This window comes from Cryptomeria japonica, unplaced genomic scaffold (genome assembly GCF_030272615.1).
Source record: "Cryptomeria japonica unplaced genomic scaffold, Sugi_1.0 HiC_scaffold_212, whole genome shotgun sequence".
NCBI classification, from domain to species: Eukaryota; Viridiplantae; Streptophyta; class Pinopsida; order Cupressales; family Cupressaceae; genus Cryptomeria; species Cryptomeria japonica.
This window is the reverse complement of record NW_026729034.1, coordinates 25,001-50,000: the sequence shown is the minus strand read 5'-3', so window position 1 is coordinate 50,000 and position 25,000 is coordinate 25,001. Positions and strand designations below refer to the sequence as shown.

Sequence of the window (25,000 nt, the reverse complement as noted above, 5' to 3'; positions counted from 1 at the left end):
GCCCGGTTTGCCCCGGGTGTGCACCTCGGGTGCGCACCTCGCGTGCACCTTCGCTGCGGTGGGCACCTTGGCTGGGTTGCGCGCCTTGGTGGGCACCATGCAGTGCACGAAGTCGGAGCCCGGATTGCCCCGGGCGCGCACCTCCGCCAGGGTGGGCACCTTGGTGCGCACAACTTGCCTGGGCTGCGCACCAGGAAGGGCTCAAGATGGCACCCGCGTTCCGTTTTTTTCACTATCTTTCAGAACGGAAATTTTAAAATCTCGTTTTTTTTTGCCTTTTCTGGAAATTAGTGAAGGCAGCGCATCAAAGGTGCGCAACGCTGGTGCGAACCTGGGAGCGCTCCGATGTGTGCTCCAAGGTGCGGCGTGCACGAAGTCGGACCCCGGTTTGCCCCGGGTGCGCACCTCGCGTGCACCTTGGTGCGCACACCTTGGCTGGGTTGCGCGCCCTGGTGGGCACCATGGTGCGCACCAAGGAGCGCTCCGAAGTGTGCTCCAAGGTGCGGCGTGCACGAAGTCGGAGCCCGGTTTGCCCCGGGTGCGCACCTCGCGTGCACCTTCGCCGCGGTGGGCACCATGGCGTGCACGAAGTCGGAGCCCGGTTTGCCCCGGGTGCGCACCTCGCGTGCACCTTCGCCGGGGTGGGCACCTTGGTGTGCAGACCTTGGCTGGGTTGCGCGCCCTGGTGGGCACCATGGTGCGCACCAAGGAGCGCTCCGAAGTGTGCTCCAAGGTGCGGCCTGCACGAAGTCGGAGCCCGGTTTGCCCCGGGTGTGCACCTCGGGTGGGCACCTTGGTGCGCATGCCTTGCCTGGGCTGCGCACCAGGGCGGGCTCAAGATGGCACCCGCGTTCCTTTTTTTTCACTATCTTTCAAAACGGAAATTTTAAAATCTCATTTTTTTTTGCCTTTTTCTGGAAATTAGTGAAGGCAGCGCATCAAAGGTGCGCACCTCGCTGCCCACCACGGTGCGCAACGCCGGTGGGCACCCGGGAGTGCTTCGAAGTGTGCTCCAAGGTGCTGCGTGCACGTTGTCGGAGCCCGGTTTGCCCCGGGTGCGCACCTCGCGTGCACCTTCGTCGGGGTGGGCACCTTGGCTGGGTTTGCCCCGGCTGCGCTCCGAAGCGGGGTTATTGGAGCGCCGCCTCTTTTTTTGTCGGAGCGTTTGGTGGGGTTTCTCGCATTGGCTCTTCCGAGGCCCGGTTGCCACCCTAGCGCGCACGAAGTCGGAAGTAGGGTTAATTGCCCGGGTGCGCACCTTTGCCAGGGTGGGCACCTTACCTGGGCTGCGCACCAGGGCGGGCTCAAGATGGCACGCGCGTTCCGTTTTTTTCACTATCTTTCAAAACGGAAATTTTAAAATCTCCTTTTTTTTTTGCCTTTTCTGGAAATTAGTGAAGGCAGCGCATCAAAGGTGCGCACCTCGCTGCCCACCTTGGTGTGCTCTGAGGTGCGCACCCGGGAGCGCTACGAAGTGTGCTCCAAGGTGCGGCGTGCACGTTGTCGGAGCCCGGTTTGCCCCGGGTGCGCACCTCGCCTGCACCTTGGCCGGGGTGGGCACCTTGGCTGGGTTTGCCCAGGGTGCGCTCCGAAGCGGGGTTACTGGAGCGCCCCCTCTTTTTTTGTCAGAGCGTTTGGTGGGGTTTCTCGCATTGGCTCTTCCCAGGCCCGGTTGTTGGGTGCGCTCCCACCCTGGCGCGCGCGAAGTTGGAAGTTGGGTTAATTGCCCGGGCGCGCACCTTCGCCAGGGTGGGCACCTTGGTGCGCACACCTTGGCTGGGCTGCGCACCAGGGCGGGCTCAAGATGGCACCAGCATTCCCTTTTTCTCACTATCTTTCAAAACGGAAATTTTAAAATCTCGTTTTTTTTTTGCCTTTTATGGAAATTAGTGAAGGCATCGCATCAAAGGTGCGCACCTCGCTGCCCACCTTGGTGTGCTCCGAGGTGCCCACCACGGTGCGCAACGCCGGTGCGAACCCGGGAGCGCCCCGATGTGTGCTCCAAGGTGCGGCGTGCACGAAGTCGGACCCCGGTTTGCCCCGGGTGCGCACCTCGCGTGCACCTTGGTGCGCACACCTTGGCTGGGTTGCGCGGCCTGGTGGGCACCATGGTGCGCACCAAGGAGCGCTCCGAAGTGTGCTCCAAGGTGCGGCGTGCACGAAGTCGGAGCCCGGTTTGCCCCGGGTACGCACCTTCGCCGGGGTGGGCACCTCGGCTGGGTTGCGCGCCCTGGTGCGCACCAAGGAGCGCTCCGAAGTGTGCTCCAAGGTGCGGCGTGCACGAAGTCGGAGCCCGGTTTGCCCCGGGTGCGCACCTCGCGTGCACCTTCGGCGGGGTTGCGCGCCCTGGTGGGCACCATGGTGCGCACCAAGGAGCGCTCCGAAGTGTGCTCCAAGGTGCGGCGTGCACGAAGTCGGAGCCCGGTTTGCCCCGGGTGCGCACCTCGCGTGCACCTTCGGCGGGGTTGCGCGCCCTGGTGGGCACCATGGTGCGCACCAAGGAGCGCTCCGAAGTGTGCTCCAAGGTGCGGCGTGCACGAAGTCGGAGCCCGGTTTGCCCCGGGTGCGCACCTCACGTGCACCTTCGCCGCGGTGGGCACCATGGCGTGCACGAAGTCGGAGCCCGGTTTGCCCCGGGTGCGCACCTCGCGTGCACCTTCGCCGGGGTGGGCACCTCGGCTGGGTTGCGCGCCCTGGTGCGCACCAAGGAGCGCTCCGAAGTGTGCTCCAAGGTGCGGCGTGCACGAAGTCGGAGCCCGGTTTGCCCCGGGTGCGCACCTCGCGTGCACCTTCGCCAGGGTGGGCACCTCGGTGCGCACACCTTCTCAATGTTTTCTTGCCTTTTCTGGAAATTGGTGAAGGCAGCGCATCAAAGGTGCGCACCTCGGTGTGCTCCGAGGTGCGAACCCGAGAGCGCTCCGAGGTGCCCACGAAGTCGAAAGTCGGGTTAATTGCATTGTTTTCCCCGGGTGCGCTCCGAGGTGCGCAACATCGGCGCGCACCAAGGAGGGCTCCGAAGTGTGCTCCAAGGTGCGCACGATGGCGTGCACCTCTGGTGCGCACGATTCGGAGCTCGGTTTGACCGGGGTGCGCACACCTTGGCTGGGTTGCGCACCTTTTGTGCGCTCCAAGGTGCGCACGAAGTCGGAGCTCGGTTTGCCCCGGGTGCGCACCTTCGCCAGGGTGCGCACCTTGATGCGCACGCCTTGGCTGGGCTGCGCACCTTGGTGGGCGCCATGGTGCGCACCTTTCGTGCGCTCCAAGGTGCGCACGAAGTCGGAGCTCGGTTTGCCCCGGGTGCGCACCTTGGTGGGCGCCATGGTGCACTCCGAGGTGCCCAAGATTGGTGCGCACCAAGGAGCGCTCCGAAGTGCGCTCCAAGGTGCGCGCGAAGTCGAAAGTTGGGTTAATTGTCCGGTTTGCCTCGGGTGCGCACCTTGCGTGCACCTTCGCCAGGGTGGGCGCCTTGGTGCGCACACCTTGGCTGGGCTGCGCACACCTTGGCACCCGCGTTTCCTTCATTTTAAATTTTTTTTTTTTACAATCTCTCAAGTGGGAAATTCTATAATCTCAACTTTTTTTGCCTTTTCAGGAAACTTTTGAATGGAGCGCATCATTGGTGCGCTCCGAAGTGTGCTCCAAAGCTCTCTCCAGCTGCGTGCACCTGCCCCGGCCGCGCACCCGGCCCCGCCCAGCTTCGCTCACCTGTCCCGGGCGTCTGGTGCGGAACCTTAGAGTAAGAAACATCACCGTGCACCTTGGCCAACGTGCGCGACTCGACCGAGCGCGCACTGGCCGAGGTGCACACCGATTTCACCTGGGTGCGCGCGCAGCACCTCGGGCGCACCGGGGTGCGCGCACAACGCCCGGGTTGCACCGTGGCCTGTGTGCTCGGGGCGCCTCGGGTGCGCGCTCGGTGTCGCCCCCGCGCGCGCGGTAGTGCGGGCAGCGCACCCCGGCCCGGCCCGGCCCCGACGAGAACGCAAACGGGCAAAAGGTTTATTCAAATAGCATTGCGATGCCCGGCGAAAAACTAAAAAAGGGTGCAACACCGGGACTTCCCGGGAGGTCACCCATCCCAGTACTACTCCGGCCCAAGCGCGCTTAACTGCGGAGTTCTGATGGGATCCGGTGCACTAACGCTGGTATGATCGCACCCGTTATGAGCTTGTCGCAGTGTGTACTTAGCAAACCGCGACCCACGTGCGAATCCACCCCGGCCACCCACCCCCGTCGAGGTGCACACCCTCCCTCGCGAAGTGCGCCCCGTTCGCCAAGTGTGAGCCCTGCCCGGGTGCGCGCACCTTGCTAGGGCGTCGGGTGTGCACCCGGCCCGGCCTACGTGCGTGCACCTGTAGGGGGCGTCGTGTGCGTGCAGTGTCCCGTCTGCAACGCGGTGCCCACACACCACCTCGGGCGCAACGACCTGCGCTCACATGTGGGCCGAGTGCACCTTGGTGCATGTTCGGGGCGCCTCGGGTGCACGCTCGATCTTGCCCCGGTGCACCAAGGCGCTCGGTTTGCCCCGGGTGCGCACTTGGTGCAAGGTGGGCACCCAAAATAGGGATCAAGCACCAAAACACAAGTTTCGGGATGCAAAATGGGACCCAAGGACCACAAATGCGTTCCAAGACCCATGATGGGTCCACGAGAACAAAAATGTGTTCCGAGACTTAATAAACAAATATTGGGTTTTAGGAGAAGAAACATGCTCTGATGCCCAAAACGAGAATCGACCCCGAAAAGGCCACAGGCCAAAAGTGGGATGCGAGACAAAAAAAAATGGGACCCGAGGACCAAAATTGGGTTCCCAGGTCGAAGACAGGGCAACCGGACAAGAAACGACCTCTAAGGCTCGAAATGAGTCCCGACGACTAAAACTTGACAAGAAGCACCCATCAGGCACCCAACTCGACACCCATGGGATGCCGACCCACCCGGGCTTCCACCTAGCACACCTTGGCACCCACCCACCCTCGCACCCAACCTCGCACCCAACTTAGCACCTTTGAACCCACATTGGCACTCACCCTGACCCTGGCACCTTGGAACCCACATTGGCACTCACCTTGACCCTGGCACCCACCTTTGCACTCACCTTGGGACCCACCCTGGCTCCCACCTCGGCACCCACCCAGACACCCACCTTGGTTCCTTGGCACCCACCTTGGATCCTTGGCACCCACCCCGACACCCACCTTGGCACGCAACTTGGCTACTTGCCACCCACCTTGGCTCCTTGACGCCCACCCCGACAACCACCCCGTGACCTACCCTGGCTAGGGTTGGTGCACACCCACCCTGGTGCCCACCTTGGCACCCACCCTATGACCCACCTTGGCACGCACCTTAGTACCCACCCCGTTACCCACCCTAGGACCCACCCCGTGACCCACCTTGGCCAGGGTGGGTGCCTTGGTGCGCACAACTTGCCTGGGCTGCACACCAGGGCGGGCTCAAGATGGCACCCGCGTTCCGTTTTTTTCACTATCTTTCAAAACGGAAATTTTAAAATCTCATTTTTTTCTTTTTTTTGCCTTTTCTGGAAATTAGTGAAGGCAGCGCATCAAAGGTGCGCAATGCTGGTGCGAACCCGGGAGCGCTCCGATGTGTGCTCCAAGGTGCGGCGTGCACGAAGTCCGAGCCCGGTTTGCCCCGGGTGCGCACCTCGCGTGCACCTTCGCCGGGGTGAGCACCTTGGCTGGGTTGCGCGCCCTGGTGCGTACCAAGGAGCGCTCTGAAGTGTGCTCCAAGGTGCGGCGTGCACGAAGTCGGAGCCCGGTTTGCCCCGGGTGTGCACCTCGGGTGCGCACCTCGCGTGCACCTTCGCTGCGGTGGGCACCTTGGCTGGGTTGCGCGCCTTGGTGGGCACCATGCAGTGCACGAAGTCGGAGCCCGGTTTGCCCCGGGCGCGCACCTCCGCCAGGGTGGGCACCTTGGTGCGCACAACTTGCCTGGGCTGCGCATCAGGAAGGGCTCAAGATGGCACCCGCGTTCCGTTTTTTTCACTATCTTTCAGAACGGAAATTTTAAAATATCGTTTTTTTTTGCCTTTTCTGGAAATTAGTGAAGGCAGCGCATCAAAGGTGCGCAACGCTGGTGCGAACCTGGGAGCGCTCCGATGTGTGCTCCAAGGTGCGGCGTGCACGAAGTCGGAGCCCGGTTTGCCTCGGGTGCGCCCTGGTGGGCACCATGGTGCGCACCAAGGAGCGCTCCGAAGTGTGCTCCAAGGTGCGGCCTGCACGAAGTCGGAGCCCGGTTTGCCCCGGGTGTGCACCTCGGGTGGGCACCTTGGTGCGCATGCCTTGCCTGGGCTGCGCACCAGGGCGGGCTCAAGATGGCACCCGCGTTCCTTTTTTTTCACTATCTTTCAAAACGGAAATTTTAAAATCTCATTTTTTTTTGCCTTTTTCTGGAAATTAGTGAAGGCAGCGCATCAAAGGTGCGCACCTCGCTGCCCACCACGGTGCGCAACGCCGGTGGGCACCCGGGAGTGCTTCGAAGTGTGCTCCAAGGTGCTGCGTGCACGTTGTCGGAGCCCGGTTTGCCCCGGGTGCGCACCTCGCGTGCACCTTCGTCGGGGTGGGCACCTTGGCTTGGTTTGCCCCGGCTGCGCTCCGAAGCGGGGTTATTGGAGCGCCGCCTCTTTTTTTGTCGGAGCGTTTGGTGGGGTTTCTCGCATTGGCTCTTCCGAGGCCCGGTTGCCACCCTGGCGCGCACGAAGTCGGAAGTAGGGTTAATTGCCCGGGTGCGCACCTTTGCCAGGGTGGCACCTTACCTGGGCTGCGCACCAGGGCGGGCTCAAGATGGCACGCGCGTTCCGTTTTTTTCACTATCTTTCAAAACGGAAATTTTAAAATCTCCTTTTTTTTTTGCCTTTTCTGGAAATTAGTGAAGGCAGCGCATCAAAGGTGCGCACCTCGCTGCCCACCTTGGTGTGCTCTGAGGTGCGCACCCGGGAGCGCTACGAAGTGTGCTCCAAGGTGCGGCGTGCACGTTGTCGGAGCCCGGTTTGCCCCGGGTGCGCACCTCGCCTGCACCTTGGCCGGGGTGGGCACCTTGGCTGGGTTTGCCCAGGGTGCGCTCCGAAGCGGGGTTACTGGAGCGCCCCCTCTTTTTTTGTCAGAGAGTTTGGTGGGGTTTCTCGCATTGGCTCTTCCCAGGCCCGGTTGTTGGGTGCGCTCCCACCCTGGCGCGCGCGAAGTTGGAAGTTGGGTTAATTGCCCGGGCGCGCACCTTCGCCAGGGTGGGCACCTTGGTGCGCAAACCTTGGCTGGGCTGCGCACCAGGGCGGGCTCAAGATGGCACCAGCATTCCCTTTTTCTCACTATCTTTCAAAACGGAAATTTTAAAATCTCGTTTTTTTTTTGCCTTTTATGGAAATTAGTGAAGGCATCGCATCAAAGGTGCGCACCTCGCTGCCCACCTTGGTGTGCTCCGAGGTGCCCACCACGGTGCGCAACGCCGGTGCGAACCCGGGAGCGCCCCGATGTGTGCTCCAAGGTGCGGCGTGCACGAAGTCGGACCCCGGTTTGCCCCGGGTGCGCACCTCGCGTGCACCTTGGTGCGCACACCTTGGCTGGGTTGCGCGGCCTGGTGGGCACCATGGTGCGCACCAAGGAGCGCTCCGAAGTGTGCTCCAAGGTGCGGCGTGCACGAAGTCGGAGCCCGGTTTGCCCCGGGTGCGCACCTTCGCCGCGGTGGGCACCATGGCGTGCACGAAGTCGGAGCCCGGTTTGCCCCGGGTGCGCACCTCGCGTGCACCTTCGCCGGGGTGGGCACCTCGGCTGGGTTGCGCGCCCTGGTGCGCACCAAGGAGCGCTCTGAAGTGTGCTCCAAGGTGCGGCGTGCACGAAGTCGGAGCCCGGTTTGCCCCGGGTGTGCACCTCGGGTGCGCACCTCGCGTGCACCTTCGCTGCGGTGGGCACCTTGGCTGGGTTGCGCGCCTTGGTGGGCACCATGCAGTGCACGAAGTCGGAGCCCGGATTGCCCCGGGCGCGCACCTCCGCCAGGGTGGGCACCTTGGTGCGCACAACTTGCCTGGGCTGCGCACCAGGAAGGGCTCAAGATGGCACCCGCGTTCCGTTTTTTTCACTATCTTTCAGAACGGAAATTTTAAAATCTCGTTTTTTTTTGCCTTTTCTTGAAATTAGTGAAGGCAGCGCATCAAAGGTGCGCAACGCTGGTGCGAACCTGGGAGCGCTCCGATGTGTGCTCCAAGGTGCGGCGTGCACGAAGTCGGACCCCGGTTTGCCCCGGGTGCGCACCTCGCGTGCACCTTGGTGCGCACACCTTGGCTGGGTTGCGCGCCCTGGTGGGCACCATGGTGCGCACCAAGGAGCGCTCCGAAGTGTGCTCCAAGGTGCGGCGTGCACGAAGTCGGAGCCCGGTTTGCCCCGGGTGCGCACCTCGCGTGCACCTTCGCCGCGGTGGGCACCATGGCGTGCACGAAGTCGGAGCCCGGTTTGCCCCGGGTGCGCACCTCGCGTGCACCTTCGCCGGGGTGGGCACCTTGGTGTGCAGACCTTGGCTGGGTTGCGCGCCCTGGTGGGCACCATGGTGCGCACCAAGGAGCGCTCCGAAGTGTGCTCCAAGGTGCGGCCTGCACGAAGTCGGAGCCCGGTTTGCCCCGGGTGTGCACCTCGGGTGGGCACCTTGGTGCGCATGCCTTGCCTGGGCTGCGCACCAGGGCGGGCTCAAGATGGCACCCGCGTTCCTTTTTTTTCACTATCTTTCAAAACGGAAATTTTAAAATCTCATTTTTTTTTGCCTTTTTCTGGAAATTAGTGAAGGCAGCGCATCAAAGGTGCGCACCTCGCTGCCCACCACGGTGCGCAACGCCGGTGGGCACCCGGGAGTGCTTCGAAGTGTGCTCCAAGGTGCTGCGTGCACGTTGTCGGAGCCCGGTTTGCCCCGGGTGCGCACCTCGCGTGCACCTTCGTCGGGGTGGGCACCTTGGCTGGGTTTGCCCCGGCTGCGCTCCGAAGCGGGGTTATTGGAGCGCCGCCTCTTTTTTTGTCGGAGCGTTTGGTGGGGTTTCTCGCATTGGCTCTTCCGAGGCCCGGTTGCCACCCTGGCGCGCACGAAGTCGGAAGTAGGGTTAATTGCCCGGGTGCGCACCTTTGCCAGGGTGGGCACCTTACCTGGGCTGCGCACCAGGGCGGGCTCAAGATGGCACGCGCGTTCCGTTTTTTTCACTATCTTTCAAAACGGAAATTTTAAAATCTCCTTTTTTTTTTGCCTTTTCTGGAAATTAGTGAAGGCAGCGCATCAAAGGTGCGCACCTCGCTGCCCACCTTGGTGTGCTCTGAGGTGCGCACCCGGGAGCGCTACGAAGTGTGCTCCAAGGTGCGGCGTGCACGTTGTCGGAGCCCGGTTTGCCCCGGGTGCGCACCTCGCCTGCACCTTGGCCGGGGTGGGCACCTTGGCTGGGTTTGCCCAGGGTGCGCTCCGAAGCGGGGTTACTGGAGCGCCCCCTCTTTTTTTGTCAGAGCGTTTGGTGGGGTTTCTCGCATTGGCTCTTCCCAGGCCCGGTTGTTGGGTGCGCTCCCACCCTGGCGCGCGCGAAGTTGGAAGTTGGATTAATTGCCCGGGCGCGCACCTTCGCCAGGGTGGGCACCTTGGTGCGCACACCTTGGCTGGGCTGCGCACCAGGGCGGGCTCAAGATGGCACCAGCATTCCCTTTTTCTCACTATCTTTCAAAACGGAAATTTTAAAATCTCGTTTTTTTTTTGCCTTTTATGGAAATTAGTGAAGGCATCGCATCAAAGGTGCGCACCTCGCTGCCCACCTTGGTGTGCTCCGAGGTGCCCACCACGGTGCGCAACGCCGGTGCGAACCCGGGAGCGCCCCGATGTGTGCTCCAAGGTGCGGCGTGCACGAAGTCGGACCCCGGTTTGCCCCGGGTGCGCACCTCGCGTGCACCTTGGTGCGCACACCTTGGCTGGGTTGCGCGGCCTGGTGGGCACCATGGTGCGCACCAAGGAGCGCTCCGAAGTGTGCTCCAAGGTGCGGCGTGCACGAAGTCGGAGCCCGGTTTGCCCCGGGTACGCACCTCGCGTGCACCTTCGCCGGGGTGGGCACCTCGGCTGGGTTGCGCGCCCTGGTGCGCACCAAGGAGCGCTCCGAAGTGTGCTCCAAGGTGCGGCGTGCACGAAGTCGGAGCCCGGTTTGCCCCGGGTGCGCACCTTCGCCGCGGTGCGCACCATGGCGTGCACGAAGTCGGAGCCCGGTTTGCCCCGGGTGCGCACCTCGCGTGCACCTTCGGCGGGGTTGCGCGCCCTGGTGGGCACCATGGTGCGCACCAAGGAGCGCTCCGAAGTGTGCTCCAAGGTGCGGCGTGCACGAAGTCGGAGCCCGGTTTGCCCCGGGTGCGCACCTCGCGTGCACCTTCGGCGGGGTTGCGCGCCCTGGTGGGCACCATGGTGCGCACCAAGGAGCGCTCCGAAGTGTGCTCCAAGGTGCGGCGTGCACGAAGTCGGAGCCCGGTTTGCCCCGGGTGCGCACCTCGCGTGCACCTTCGCCGCGGTGGGCACCATGGCGTGCACGAAGTCGGAGCCCGGTTTGCCCCGGGTGCGCACCTCGCGTGCACCTTCGCCGGGGTGGGCACCTCGGCTGGGTTGCGCGCCCTGGTGCGCACCAAGGAGCGCTCCGAAGTGTGCTCCAAGGTGCGGCGTGCACGAAGTCGGAGCCCGGTTTGCCCCGGGTGCGCACCTCGCGTGCACCTTCGCCAGGGTGGGCACCTCGGTGCGCACACCTTCTCAATGTTTTCTTGCCTTTTCTGGAAATTGGTGAAGGCAGCGCATCAAAGGTGCGCACCTCGGTGTGCTCCGAGGTGCGAACCCGAGAGCGCTCCGAGGTGCCCACGAAGTCGAAAGTCGGGTTAATTGCATTGTTTTCCCCGGGTGCGCTCCGAGGTGCGCAACATCGGCGCGCACCAAGGAGGGCTCCGAAGTGTGCTCCAAGGTGCGCACGATGGCGTGCACCTCTGGTGCGCACGATTCGGAGCTCGGTTTGACCGGGGTGCGCACACCTTGGCTGGGTTGCGCACCTTTTGTGCGCTCCAAGGTGCGCACGAAGTCGGAGCTCGGTTTGCCCCGGGTGCGCACCTTCGCCAGGGTGCGCACCTTGATGCGCACGCCTTGGCTGGGCTGCGCACCTTGGTGGGCGCCATGGTGCGCACCTTTCGTGCGCTCCAAGGTGCGCACGAAGTCGGAGCTCGGTTTGCCCCGGGTGCGCACCTTGGTGGGCGCCATGGTGCACTCCGAGGTGCCCAAGATTGGTGCGCACCAAGGAGCGCTCCGAAGTGCGCTCCAAGGTGCGCGCGAAGTCGAAAGTTGGGTTAATTGTCCGGTTTGCCTCGGGTGCGCACCTTGCGTGCACCTTCGCCAGGGTGGGCGCCTTGGTGCGCACACCTTGGCTGGGCTGCGCACACCTTGGCACCCGCGTTTCCTTCATTTTAAATTTTTTTTTTTTACAATCTCTCAAGTGGGAAATTCTATAATCTCAACTTTTTTTGCCTTTTCAGGAAACTTTTGAATGGAGCGCATCATTGGTGCGCTCCGAAGTGTGCTCCAAAGCTCTCTCCAGCTGCGTGCACCTGCCCCGGCCGCGCACCCGGCCCCGCCCAGCTTCGCTCACCTGTCCCGGGCGTCTGGTGCGGAACCTTAGAGTAAGAAACATCACCGTGCACCTTGGCCAACGTGCGCGACTCGACCGAGCGCGCACTGGCCGAGGTGCACACCGATTTCACCTGGGTGCGCGCGCAGCACCTCGGGCGCACCGGGGTGCGCGCACAACGCCCGGGTTGCACCGTGGCCTGTGTGCTCGGGGTGCCTCGGGTGCGCGCTCGGTGTCGCCCCCGCGCGCGCGGTAGTGCGGGCAGCGCACCCCGGCCCGACCCGGCCCCGACGAGAACGCAAACGGGCAAAAGGTTTATTCAAATAGCATTGCGACGCCCGGCGAAAAACTAAAAAAGGGTGCAACACCGGGACTTCCCGGGAGGTCACCCATCCCAGTACTACTCCGGCCCAAGCGCGCTTAACTGCGGAGTTCTGATGGGATCCGGTGCACTAATGCTGGTATGATCGCACCCGTTATGAGCTTGTCGCAGTGTGTACTTAGCAAACCGCGACCCACGTGCGAATCCACCCCGGCCACCCACCCCCGTCGAGGTGCACACCCTCCCTCGCGAAGTGCGCCCCGTTCGCCAAGTGTGAGCCCTGCCCGGGTGCGCGCACCTTGCTAGGGCGTCGGGTGTGCACCCGGCCCGGCCTACGTGCGTGCACCTGGAGGGGGCGTCGTGTGCGTGCAGTGTCCCGTCTGCAACGCGGTGCCCACACACCACCTCGGGCGCAACGACCTGCGCTCACATGTGGGCCGAGTGCACCTTGGTGCATGTTCGGGGCGCCTCGGGTGCACGCTCGATCTTGCCCCGGTGCACCAAGGCGCTCGGTTTGCCCCGGGTGCGCACTTGGTGCAAGGTGGGCACCCAAAATAGGGATCAAGCACCAAAACACAAGTTTCGGGATGCAAAATGGGACCCAAGGACCACAAATGCGTTCCAAGACCCATGATGGGTCCACGAGAACAAAAATGTGTTCCGAGACTTAATAAACAAATATTGGGTTTTAGGAGAAGAAACATGCTCTGATGCCCAAAACGAGAATCGACCCCGAAAAGGCCACAGGCCAAAAGTGGGATGCGAGACAAAAAAAAATGGGACCCGAGGACCAAAATTGGGTTCCCAGGTCGAAGACAGGGCAACCGGACAAGAAACGACCTCTAAGGCTCGAAATGAGTCCCGACGACTAAAACTTGACAAGAAGCACCCATCAGGCACCCAACTCGACACCCATGGGATGCCGACCCACCCGGGCTTCCACCTAGCACACCTTGGCACCCACCCACCCTCGCACCCAACCTCGCACCCAACTTAGCACCTTTGAACCCACATTGGCACTCACCCTGACCCTGGCACCTTGGAACCCACATTGGCACTCACCTTGACCCTGGCACCCACCTTTGCACTCACCTTGGGACCCACCCTGGCTCCCACCTCGGCACCCACCCAGACACCCACCTTGGTTCCTTGGCACCCACCTTGGATCCTTGGCACCCACCCCGACACCCACCTTGGCACGCAACTTGGCTACTTGCCACCCACCTTGGCTCCTTGACGCCCACCCCGACAACCACCCCGTGACCTACCCTGGCTAGGGTTGGTGCACACCCACCCTGGTGCCCACCTTGGCACCCACCCTATGACCCACCTTGGCACGCACCTTAGTACCCACCCCGTTACCCACCCTAGGACCCACCCCGTGACCCACCTTGGCCAGGGTGGGTGCACCCACCCTGGTGCCCACCTTGGCACCCACCCATCCTAGCACCCAGCCTGTGACCGGGCTTGGAACCCAACCTTGCACCCGCACCCGTCTTGGCCAGTGTGGGTGCGCACCCATCCTGGCACCCACGTTGTGACACACCCTTTAACCCACGCACCCTAGCACCCACGTTGGCACCCACCTTGGAACCCAACCTAGCAACTTGGCACCCACCCCGTGACCCACCTTGGCATCCACCATAGCAGTCGCCGACTTGGCACCCACCTCGGCACCCACCTTGACACTTGTGGACCCACCTTGCCACTCACCCTAGCATCGACCCATCCTAGCACCCACCCTGGCACCTTTGCACCCTAGCACTCACCCATCCTAGCACCTAACCTGTGACCCACCTTGACACTCACCCTCGCACCCACCTTGGAACCCAACCTAGCACCCACCCACCCTGACACCAACCCTAGCACCTACCCACCCTTGCACCCACCCTGTGACCCATCTTGGCACCCACCCATCCTACCACTCAACCTATCACCCACCTTCTCACCCACCTTGGCATCCACCTTAGCACCCACCCACACTGGCACCTTGGCACCCACCTCGGGCAAGGTGGGTGCACACCCACCCTGGCACCCAATTTAGAACCCACCGAGCATGTTACCCACCTTGGCACCCACATTGCAGCCCACCCTAGTACCCACCCTATGACCCACATTGGCATCCACACCCTAGCACCCAGGCACCTCGACACCCGCCTTGACACCCACCCTAGCACTGAACCTGTGACCCACCTTGGAACTCACCCTAGAACCCACCCACCCTGTGAACCACCTTGGCATCCACCTTAGCACCCACCCACCTTGGCACCCACTCTAGCACTCACCCATCCTAACACCCAACTTGTTACCCACCTTGGCACCCGCCCTCGCGTCCACCTTGAAACCCACCCTAGCACCCACCCACGCAGGAGCCCACCTTGGCACCCAACCTAACACCCACGCATCCTGGCACCCAACTTGTGACCCACCTTGGAACCCACCCTAGTACCCACCTTTGAACCCACTATATCACCAACCCACCTTGGCACCCACCCTATGACCCTCTTTGGAATCCACCCTAGCACGCACCCACCCTGGCACCCACCATGGAGCGCACCCTAGCACCCACCCACCTCGGCACGCACCTCAACACCCACCTTGGTGTGCGCACTGCGCCAACCTCTCAAAGACCCTATGTGGTGCGCTCCAAAGTGTACACCTTTGGTGCGCTCCAAGGTGCGCACCTTTGGTGCACACCGAGGTGCACACCAAAGTGTGCACCGAGGTGAGCACCAAAGTGCACTCCAGGGTGCACACCAAGGCGTGCACCTTTGGTGCGGTCAATGCAAACGAATTCGGAAGTTGGGGTCGATGTCCTAATCGCTGCTGCAGACTACACGTATGAGAATCGGACAAATAGCTTTATATAGGGGAGGTGTTGCGTTTGATGGGTCGACTCCCCTGGTTGTGTGCACTGCACCAACTTCAAAGACCCTGTCTTGTTTAAGAAGTCAAAAGTTGGGGTGGATGTCCTAATCATTGCTGCAGTCTACGCATGTATGAGAATCAGACAAATAGCTTATATAGGGGAGGTGTTGCATTCGGTGGGTTGACTCCCCTGGTTGTGCGCACTGCGCCAACCTCAAAGACCCCGCATAGCAGAAGAAGTCGGAAGTCGGATTTTGGTGAGCACCAAGGCGTGCACCTTTGGTGCGGTCAACGCAGACGAATTCAGAAGTTGGGGTGGATGTCCTAATCGTTGTTGCAGGCTACACATGTATGAGAATCAGACAAATAGCTTATATAGGGGAGGTGTTGGGTTTGATGGGTCAACTCCCTTGGTTGTGCGCATTACGCCAACCTCAAAGACCTTGTTTTCGTTAAGAAGTCAAAAGTTGGGGTCAATGTCCTAATGGCTCCTGCAGGCTACACATGTATGAGAATCGGACAAATAGCTTATATAGGGGAGGTGTTGGGTTTGATGGGTCGACTCCCCTGGTTGTGCGCATTACGTCAACCTCAAAGACCTTGTTTTCGTTAAGAAGTCAAAAGTTGGGGTCGATGTCCTAATTGCTCCTGTAGACTACACATGTATGAGAATCAGACAAATAGCTTATATAGGGGAGGTGTTGGGTTTGATGGGTTGACTCCCCTAGTTGTTCGCATTACACCAACCTCAAAGACCTTGTTTTCGTTTAGAAGCCGAAAGTTGGGGTCGATGTCCTAATTGCTCCTGCAGGCTACGCATGTATGAGAATCAGACAAATAGCTTATATAGGGGAGGTGTTGGGTTTGATGGGTCGACTCCCCTGGTTGTGCGCATTGCGCCAACCTCAAAGACCCTGCATTGCGGATGAAGTCGAAAGTCAGAGTTTGGTGTGCTACAAGGTGTGGTCGAAGGTGCTCACCTAGGTGTGCACCTTTGGAGCACAGGAAAAGTGCCCTCCAAAAGTGCGCACCTTTGGAGTGCACAAAAGTGCCCTCCAAAAGTGCGCACCTTTGGAGCGCAGAAAAGTGCCCTCCAAAAAGTGCCCTCCAAAAGTGCGCACCTTTGGAGCGCAGAAAAGTGCCCTCCAAAAAGTGCCCTCCAAAAGTGCGCACCTTTGGAGCGCAGAAAAGTGCCCTCCAAAAAGTGCCCTCCAAAAGTGCGCACCTTTGGAGCGCAGAAAAGTGCCCTCCAAAAAGTGCCCTCCAAAAGTGCGCACCTTTGGAGCGCAGAAAAGTGCCCTCCAAAAAGTGCCCTCCAAAAGTGCGCACCTTTGGAGCGCAGAAAAGTGCCCTCCAAAAAGTGCCCTCCAAAAGTGCGCACCTTTGGAGCGCAGAAAAGTGCCCTCCAAAAAGTGCCCTCCAAAAGTGCGCACCTTTGGAGCGCAGAAAAGTGCCCTCCAAAAAGTGCCCTCCAAAAGTGCGCACCTTTGGAGCGCAGAAAAGTGCCCTCCAAAAAGTGCCCTCCAAAAGTGCGCACCTTTGGAGCGCAGAAAAGTGCCCTCCAAAAAGTGCCCTCCAAAAGTGCGCACCTTTGGAGCGCAGAAAAGTGCCCTCCAAAAGTGCGCACTTTTGGTGCGCACCAAGGCGCTGGTTCGGTCGTTGCAGGCGAGTTCGGAAGTTGGGGTCGATGTCCTGAGCGGAGGTGCAAACTACACAGGTGTCGGAATCGGACAAATAGCTTATATAGGGGAGGTGTATGCTTCGATGGGTCGACTCCCCAGGTTGAGCGCACCGCGCCAACCTCAAAGACCCTACGGTATGGATGAAGTCGGAAGTTGGGTCCGATGACCGATTCGATTAGTAGGTATGCTCATGAGGTCGGAATTTGGGTCCGATGACCTGCCATGTGCAGGAAGGCGAATGTTGACACTGTGCGTTGCAAGGTGCACACCAAGGCGCTGGTGCGGTCTTTTTAGTCGAGTTCGGAAGTTGGGGTCGATGTCCTGATCGGAGGTGCAAGCTACACAGGTGTGGGAATCGGACAAATAGCTTATATAGGGGAGGTGTATGCTTCGTTGGGTCGACTCCCCGGGTTGAGCGCACCGCGCCAACCTCAAAGACCCTACGGTATGGATGAAGTCGGAAGTTGGGTCCGATGACCGATTCGATATGTAGGCATACTCGCGAGGTCGGAATTTGGGTCCGATGACCTGCCACGTGCAGGAAGGCGAATGTTGGCACTGTGCGTTGCAAGGTGCGCACCAAGGCGCTGGTTCGGTCGTTGGAGGCGAGTTCGGAAGTTGGGGTCGATGTCTTGATCGGAGGTGCAAACTACACAGGTGTGGGAATCGGACAAATAGCTTATATAGGGGAGGTGTATGCTTCGTTGGGTCGACTCCCCGGGTTGAGCGCACCGCGCCAACCTCAAAGACCCTACGGTATGGATGAAGTCGGAAGTTGGGTCCGATGACCGATTCGATATGTAGGCATACTCGCGAGGTCGGAATTTGGGTCCGATGACCTGCCATGTGCAGGAAGGCGAATGTTGGGACTGTGCGTCGCAAGGTGCGCACCAAGGCGCTGGTGCCGTCGTTGCAGTCGAGTTCGGAAGTTGGGGTCGATGTCCTGGTCAGAGGTGCAAACTACACAGGTGTGGGAATCGGACAAATAGCTTATATAGGGGAGGTGTATGCTTCGATGGGTCGACTCCCTGGGTTGAGCGCACCGCGCCAACCTCAAAGACCCTACAGTATGGATGAAGTCGGAAGTTGGGTCCGATGACCGATTCGATACGTAGGCATATTGGCGAGGTCTGAATTTGTGTCCGATGACCTGCCATGCGCAGGAAGGCGGAATTTGGGTCCGATGACCGAGTTGATGGCGTGCCATGCGCAGAAAGGCGGAATTTGGGTCCGATGACCGAGTTGATGTTGATGGCCCGCCATGCACAGGAAGGCGGAATTTGGGTCCGATGACCGATTTGAAGGCGTGCCATACGCAAAAAGGCGGAGTTTGGGTCCGATGACCGAGTTGATATTGATGGCCCGCCATGCGCAGGAAGGCGGAATTTGGGTCCGATGACCTGACATACGCATGGAGTCCGACTCGGGGGCCGATGTTCGATTCGATGACTTGCATTGTGGGTAAAGTCGGAAGTTGTGGTCTTTGACCCGATTCGATGACCAGACTTCGGCTGCTTGAGAATCGGACAAATAACTTATATAGGGGAGGTAGTGTTCTCGAGCATCCTCCCCCCGTGCCCGTTTATGTCGATTGATGCTGGTGCTCGACTGGTTGGAGCGCTCGGATGCAAAAATCTTGCACCAGGATTTATCGATTGTGATGGACACGGCAAGTCTCCTGATTGCTATGCAGGAGCTCATCGTGAATCTCTATGCGGCCTTGGTATGGACTCGACCTGCGGAATGGTTCGGCAATGGTAGTCGCTCCAACACGTCCTTGCAATGGCCACAGAGGTGATTCGACTAGAGCTCCAGTCTAGCTTTTGGGTTGCTTGGCGGACTGGTATAGCCGCGATCGAGTTCCGGCCATGAACGTTTTAGATAGCTCTTGGGCTTTCTGGGACGGAAGTCGGAAGTTTGGGCTGTTGTCCGATTTGATGACCATTCTTTGGATGTGTGAGAATCGGACAAATAACTTATATAGGGGACTGTGTTGTCTCACGCAGCCCCCTCCGTGCCCCTCTATCTCGACCGATGTTGGTGCTTGAAAGGGTTGGGATCGCTCGGATTTATAAACGTGCACCACCATTTGTCGAGTGTGAGGGACGCGGCAGGTCTCCTAAATGCTATGCGGGCGCTCTCTGAGAATCTCTATCCGGCCTCGACACAGACTAGTCTTGCTGAATGGTTTGGCACTGGTAGTCGATCCAACACGTCGTTGTTGTGGCCGCCTAGGCGATTCGATTCGAGCCCCCGTCTAGCTTTTGGGTTGCTTGGCGGATTTTGCCCTATCCGCAAGTGAGCTCGGTCCCTAAACGTTCGAGAAACCCGATTGCTATGCGCCGACTCTCTTTCTTGCGAGCCTCCATCTAGCTTTTGGGTCTCTACGGAACGGAAGTCGGAATCTGGGACCGTTGTTTGATTCGACGAGGCAGACTACGGTTGTGCGAGAATCGGACAAATAACTTATATAGGGGAGGTGTTGACTGGAGCATTCTCCCCCGTGCCCCTCTAACTCGACCAATGCTGGCGCTCGAACGGTGGTAGCGCTCGGATTTTCATTGAGCGCCAGCATTGGTCGATTTAGAGGGGCATGCGAGATTCCCGAATGCTATGCGAGGGCTCTAACGGAAATGTCTATTGGTTTCGGTATGGATGCAATTGCGAGTGGTTCGGCAAAGGTAGTCGTTCCGATGCGTCCATGTCGTGGCCAAATCGATAATTCGATTTGAGCCCTCGTATAGCATTTGGGTCTCTCGATGTGATTCCGCATTCCAGTCCCTTTGGGCACTGCTTGAGCCGCATCCCAGGGGGTTCCCTTCCCAATAATCTGCCTCGCAACCCGATTGCTATGCGGTGAGGCTCCTCGGCCGCCTCGGAACTATCTGTGTATCAGACGCATCGCGGGATAAGGGGTTGGCAACGGTAGTCGCCCCAAGCGCGTCCGATGCTTGGACCATTCCGAGGCGGCCCTGAAGCCTCTTCCGTCTAGCCGTTGGGTCCTTCTCGCCGCATCCCTCGCCTCGCACCCCGATTGCTATGCGGTGAGGCTCCTCGGCCGCCTCGGAACTATCTGTGTATCGGACGCGTCGCGGGATAAGGGGTTGTCACTGGTAGTCGCCCCAAGCGCGTCCGATGCTTGGACCATTCCGAGGCGGCCCTGAAGCCTCTTCCGTCTAGCCGTTGGGTCCTTCTCGCCGCATCCCTCGCCTCGCACCCCGATTGCTATGCGGTGAGGCTCCTCGGCCGCCTCGGAACTATCTGTGTATCGGACGCGTCGCGGGATAAGGGGTTGTCATTGGTAGTCGCCCCAAGCGCGTCCGATGCTTGGACCATTCCGAGGCGGCCCTGAAGCCTCTTCCGTCTAGCCGTTGGGTCCTTCTCGCCGCATCCCTCGCCTCGCACCCCGATTGCTATGCGGTGAGGCTCCTCGGCCGCCTCGGAACTATCTGTGTATCGGACGCGTCGCGGGATAAGGGGTTGTCACTGGTAGTCGCCCCAAGCGCGTCCGATGCTTGGACCATTCCGAGGCGGCCCTGAAGCCTCTTCCGTCTAGCCGTTGGGTCCTTCTCGCCGCATCCCTCGCCTCGCACCCCGATTGCTATGCGGTGAGGCTCCTCGGCCGCCTCGGAACTATCTGTGTATCGGACGCGTCGCGGGATAAGGGGTTGTCACTGGTAGTCGCCCCAAGCGCGTTCGATGCTTGGACCATTCCGAGGCGGCCCTGAAGCCTCTTCCGTCTAGCCGTTGGGTCCTTCTCGCCGCATCCCTCGCCTCGCACCCCGATTGCTATGCGGTGAGGCTCCTCGGCCGCCTTGGAACTATCTGTGTATCGGACGCGTCGCGGGATAAGGGGTTGTCACTGGTAGTCGCCCCAAGCGCGTCCGATGCTTGGACCATTCCGAGGCGGACCCGAAGCCTCTTCCGTCTAGCCGTTGGGTCCTTCTCGCCGCATCCTTCGCCTCGCACCCCGATTGCTATGCGGTGAGGCTCCTCGGCCGCCTCGGAACTATCTGTGTATCGGACGCGTCGCGGGATAAGGGGTTGTCACTGGTAGTCGCCCCAAGCGCGTCCGATGCTTGGACCATTCCGAGGCGGACCCGAAGCCTCTTCCGTCTAGCCGTTGGGTCCTTCTCGCCGCATCCCTCGCCTCGCACCCCGATTGCTATGCGGTGAGGCTCCTCGGCCGCCTTGGAACTATCTGTGTATCGGACGCGTCGCGGGATAAGGGGTTGTCACTGGTAGTCGCCCCAAGCGCGTCCGATGCTTGGACCATTCCGAGGCGGACCCGAAGCCTCTTCCGTCTAGCCGTTGGGTCCTTCTCGCCGCATCCCTCGCCTCGCACCCCGATTGCTATGCGGTGAGGCTCCTCGGCCGCCTTGGAACTATCTGTGTATCGGACGCGTCGCGGGATAAGGGGTTGTCACTGGTAGTCGCCCCAAGCGCGTCCGATGCTTGGACCATTCCGAGGCGGACCCGAAGCCTCTTCCGTCTAGCCGTTGGGTCCTTCTCGCCGCATCCCTCGCCTCGCACCCCGATTGCTATGCGGTGAGGCTCCTCGGCCGCCTTGGAACTATCTGTGTATCGGACGCGTCGCGGGATAAGGGGTTGTCACTGGTAGTCGCCCCAAGCGCGTCCGATGCTTGGACCATTCCGAGGCGGCCCCGAAGCCTCTTCCGTCTAGCCGTTGGGTCCTTCTCGCCGCATCCCTCGCCTCGCACCCCGATTGCTATGCGGTGAGGCTCCTCGGCCGCCTTGGAACTATCTGTGTATCGGACGCGTCGCGGGATAAGGGGTTGTCACTGGTAGTCGCCCCAAGCGCGTCCGATGCTTGGACCATTCCGAGGCGGCCCCGAAGCCTCTTCCGTGTAGCCGTTGGGTCCTTCTCGCCGCATCCCTCGCCTCGCACCCCGATTGCTATGCGGTGAGGCTCCTCGGCCGCCTTGGAACTATCTGTGTATCGGACGCGTCGCGGGATAAGGGGTTGTCACTGGTAGTCGCCCCAAGCGCGTCCGATGCTTGGACCATTCCGAGGCGGACCTGAAGCCTCTTCCCTCTAGCCGTTGGGGCTTTCTCGCCGCATCCCTCGCCTCGCACCCTGATTGCTATGCTGTGAGGCTCCTCGGCCGCCTTGGAACTATCTGTGTATCGGACGCATCGCGGGATAAGGGGTTGGCAGTGGTAGTCGCCCCAAGCGCATCCGATGCTTGGACCATTCCGAGGCGGCCCTGCAGCCTCTTCCGTCTAGCCGTTGGGGCCATCTCGCCGCATCCCCCACCTCGCACCACGATTGCTATGCGGTGAGGCTCCTTGGCCGCCTCGGAACTATCTGTGTATCGGACGCATCGCGGGATAAGGGGTTGTCACTGGTAGTCGCCCCAAGCGCGTCCGATGCTTGGACTATTCCGAGGCGGCCCTGCAGCCTCTTCCGTCTAGCCGTTGGGGCCATCTCGCTGCATCCCCCACCTCCTCGGCCGCCTCGGAACTATCTGTGTATCGGACGCATCGCGGGATAAGGGGTTGGCAGTGGTAGTCGCCCCAAGCGCGTCCGATGCTTGGACTATTCCGAGGCAGCCCTGCAGCCTCTTCCGTCTAGCCTTTGGGGCCATCTCGCCGCATCCCTCGCCTCGCACCCCGATTGCTATGCGGTGAGGCTCCTCGGCCGCCTGGGAACTATCTTCGTATCGGACGCATCGCGGGATAAGGGGTTGTCACTGGTAGTCGCCCCAAGCGCGTCCGATGCTTGGACTATTCCGAGGCGGCCCTGTGGCCTCTTCCGTCTAGCCGTTGGGGCCATCTCGCCGCATCCCCCACCTCGCACCCCGATTGCTATGCGGTGAGGCTCTTCGGCCGCCTTGGAACTATCTTCGTATCGGACGCATCGCGGGATAAGGGGTTGTCACTGGTAGTGGCCCCAAGCGCGTCCGATGCTTGGACTATTCCGAGGCGGCCCTGCAGCCTCTTCCGTCTAGCCGTTGGGGCCATCTCGCCGCATCCCCCACCTCGCACCCCGATTGCTATGCGGTGAGGCTCCTCGGCCGCCTTGGAACTATCTTCGTATCGGACGCATCGCGGGATAAGGGGTTGTCACTGGTAGTCGCCCCAAGCGCGTCCGATGCTTGGACTATTCCGACACGGCCCTGTGGCCTCTTCCGTCTAGCCGTTGGGGCCATCTCGCCGCATCCCCCACCTCGCACCCCGATTGCTATGCGGTGAGGCTCCTCGGCCGCCTTGGAACCATCTTCGTATCGGACGCATCGCGGGATAGGGGGCTGTCACTGGTAGTCGCCCCAAGCGTGTCCGATGCTTGGACCATTCCTAGGCGGCCCTGAAGCCTCTTCCGTCTAGCCGTTGGGGCCTTCCCGCCCCATCCCTCGCCTCGCACCCCCGATTGCTATGCGGTGAGGCTCCTCGGCCGCCTTGGAACCATCTGTGTATCGGACGCATCGCGGGATAAGGGGTTGGCACTGGCAGTCGCCCCAAGCGCGTCCGATGCTTGGACCATTCCGAGGTGGCCCTGAAGCCTCTTCCGTCTAGCCGTTGGGGCCTTCCCGCCCCATCCCTCGCCTCGCACCCCGATTGATATGCGGTGAGGCTCCTCGGCCGCCTTGGAACTATCTGTGTATCGGACGCATCGCGGGATAAGGGGTTGGCACTGGTAGTCGTCCCAATCGCATCCGATGCTTGGACCATTCCGAGGCGGCCCTGCAGCCTCTTCCGTTTAGCCGTCGGGGCCTTCCCGCCGCATCCCTCGCCTCGCATCCCGATTCCTATGCGGTGAGTCTTCTCGGCCGCCGCGGAACTATACCTGTTATTGCTACTGCATCCTTCGGCTGGTAACCTCCTCTGCCGCCTTGGAACGTTCTCTTTGTCGGACGCGTCGCGGGATAAGGGGTTGGCACTGGTAGTCGCCCCAAGCGCGCCCGATGCATAGACCGCTCCGAGTCGACCTTGCTTTCAGCCTCTCACATGCATAGACCTCTCTGAGTCGACCCTGCAGCCTCTCACGTTTAGCCTTTGGAATCTCGCCTCACAACATGATTGCTATCCTTGATGCATCCCTTGCCTCGAGCCCTGATTGCTTTCTTGGCTGCATCCCTCCTCTCCTCACAGCCCGGTTGTCATCACTGCTTCATCCGTCGCTTCATGCATTCTGGCTGCTGGGCCCTTCCCACCGCACACCTCGATTGCTATCTCTTCTGCATCACACACCCCGATTGCTATCTCTGCTACATCCCTCGGCTCTCACTTCTGCATCCTTCGCCTCACACCTCGATTGCTATCAATGCTGCATCCGTAACCTCACACCCCGATTGCTATGCGGGGAGGCTCCTTGGCCGCCTTGGAAATTTCTGTGTGTCGGACGCACCGCGGGATAAGGGGTTGGCACTGGTAGTCGCCCCAAGTGCGCCCGATTCTTAGACCGCTTCGAGGTGACCTCGTAGCCTCTTTCGTCCAGGCTTCCTGCCTTCAACGCCCTTTTTACACCTCGATTGCTATGCGCGGGCTCGTTGGCGTCTATCACCTCTCTGCGAAGAGTGGCACGATGATTGTTGGGGTAAATCGTAGCAGTCCGATCTCTGGCCTTGGGCCATTGTGAGGGCTGATCGATTTCCTGTGCGCATCTCGTGTTCGCCCAGTAACAGACTCGACGACTTGTAATCGGTCTTGTTCCCGATTGTTCCTGGAGGTAGTCTTCGGAACTCTTGGATTTGACCTGTCACTCGAACTGTCCTCTTCCGAGGATGCTTGTGTGTGTGTGCTTGTGCCATTTCCTTGGCGGTATTAACGAGATATTAAAGAGCGGAGTGAGCGCCTCGCCCAGCTATGTTTGGGGCTCTCACTCCCTTACCCGGTGTGCGACCGCTTTGCACGTAGGTTGCGGAGCATCGCGACTCTTTCGATGTTTGGCGGTTGTCTTCCGGTGATGCGTTGGTCCCGAAGTGCACGTTACTAGCATTTCTGCCATTGTTCTCGATCTTTGGCACGTTCCTTCGTTGCAATTGGATATATATCTCCGTTTATACGCGCAGGCTTCTCCCGCCTATTCAGCGCTGTCCCACTCTCAGCACTCTCGTGGTCTCCTTGGCTTCTCTCTCCCGTGAGCGAGCTCTCTTCTCGAGTCTTTTCCATGTCCCATGGAGGTTGCCTTGCGAAATTCGGGCACACAAACGTGACCGGATAAGAGCGGAATTGCCTATGAGGAGAAGCTCACCTTAGGGAGCAGCAATGCCGAGTGTTTCGACAGAGGGTAGAGGGGGCGTTGTTTGGGCGGTTGCACAAAAGAGTGCTACGTTTGCACTGAAGGTTGCTTCTTCGTCTCCGACGAACTCTTCGAGGCAAAAAAGCTTGTTTACGGGGTCGAGGTGGGACTGTTCGTGCGAGTTGCGCCACCAAAAGTGCGTAGGGGGCATATACCTGGGAAATGGATGTCTCTGAGTGGCCTTACTCGGTCGCGTGCACGGTGCATTCTCTAACGGCAGGACTGTCGCGAGCATGTGCGGTTCG

General features: G+C 60.6%; 2 non-coding genes across 2 annotated transcripts; both read right to left on the bottom strand.

Annotated features, from left to right (window-relative positions):
* Positions 1–4,040: 4,040 nt before the first annotated feature.
* On the bottom strand, positions 4,041–4,159 carry LOC131868657 (5S ribosomal RNA). Its single transcript, XR_009367104.1, has one exon. It is a non-coding gene; the product is annotated as a 5S ribosomal RNA (ribosomal RNA).
* A 7,817-nt stretch (positions 4,160–11,976) lies between these two features.
* On the bottom strand, positions 11,977–12,095 carry LOC131868666 (5S ribosomal RNA). Its single transcript, XR_009367113.1, has one exon. It is a non-coding gene; the product is annotated as a 5S ribosomal RNA (ribosomal RNA).
* Between the last annotated feature and the right edge of the window lie 12,905 nt (positions 12,096–25,000).